We start from the raw sequence: 1,562 nt of genomic DNA on the forward strand, positions 1-1,562 counted from the left end.
AAAAACAAAAAAAAAAAAAAAAAAAATTTAGTTGCATTACTTCAGTGTTCTATTTTGTTGTATAAAATGTGGCTGGCTGAAAAATATATATATATTAATTTCTGTTGGGAGCTAAGGAGATGATTCAATGGTTAAGGGCAGTTGTACTTCCAGAGGACACAAGTTTGCTTCCCGTCACCCACATGGTGGCTCACAACTGTCTGTTTGAGATCTGACACACACACAAACATGCAGACAAAACAGTCACATAAATAAAATCATATATCTGAAAAAAGTAAATTTTCTTTTTTGTTTGTTTGTTTTTTTCAAGGCAGGGTTTATCTGTGTAGCTTTGGAGCCTGTCCTGGAACTTACCCTGTGGACCAGGCTGGCCTTGAACTCACAGAGACCTGCTTGTCTCTGCCTTGCTGGAATTAAAGGCACGCACCACCACTGGGTGTGTACAAGTGAGCTCAAGTGCCCTCAGAGGTCAGAGGCTTAGGATCCCATGGAACTGGTATTAAAGATTGTTATGAGCTGCATGAAGTGGGCATGGGGAACCAACAGAGCCCTCTGGAAAAGCAGCAGGTGCTCTTAACCGCTGAGCGATCTCTCCTGCCCTGAAAAATATTCTTTTGAGGTGCCAATAATTGCTGGGCCCATGTTATGGGCTGTGAAGTATTTCCCCAAAGATGTCCTCAGGATTCACGTCACCGGAAGTATTCCTGAACTGTGCTCAGTGAATCCACGTAGGTTAAGTGTATGCCCCCAGCTCTGTGCACCTGCCCACACAGTGTCGCCTGTGGAGGCTACAGGGCAGGACTGGGCGGCTTCCTCCAGTGCACTCCTCCTTCCTTATCTTTCTTCCTGTTTGTTTGGTTTTGGTGGTTCTGGGATCCAACTCTGGGCCTTGTTCTTGGAAGGCAAATCAACTGAATTGTATTCTCAACCCCTGTTCCGCCTTATCTTTTGAGACAAGGTCTCTCACTGAACACAGTGTTCACCCGTTCACTGATTGGCTAGTCTGGCTGGTCAGGGAGCTCTGGGGCTCTGCCTCCACTAACACTGCTCTAGGGGCACAGATAAGGGTTGTCAAGTCCGACTGTTTGTGTATGGGTGTTTAGCCTGCGTATATGTATGTGCACCACATATGTTGAAGAAAGCATCAGATCCCCTGGAATTGGAGTTAAAGATGGTTGGGAATTGAAACCAATCCTCTATAAAAGCTTGTTTTTTTTTTTTTTTTAAGATTTATTTATTTATTATGTATACAGTGTTCTGCCTGTGTGCACCCCAGAAGAGGGCACCAGTTCTCATTACAGATGGTTGTGAGCCACCATGTGGTTGCTGGGAATTGAACTCAGGACCTCTGGAAAACAGTCAGTGTTCTTAACCGCTGAGCCATCTCTCCAACCCCCTCTATAAGAGCTCTTAACAGCTGAACCACTTCTCCAGCCCCAATACTCTTTTTCTTTCCTTTTCCTGTCCCCCTCCCTGCCCCCCAGACAAGGATTCTCTGTGGCTTTGGAGCCTGTTCTGGAACTAGTTCTTTTTTTTTTTTTTTTTTTTTTTTTTTTGTTTTT

The sequence above is a fragment of the Microtus ochrogaster genome, chromosome 7 (genome assembly GCF_000317375.1).
Source record: "Microtus ochrogaster isolate Prairie Vole_2 chromosome 7, MicOch1.0, whole genome shotgun sequence".
In the NCBI taxonomy this organism is placed as follows: Eukaryota; Metazoa; Chordata; class Mammalia; order Rodentia; family Cricetidae; genus Microtus; species Microtus ochrogaster.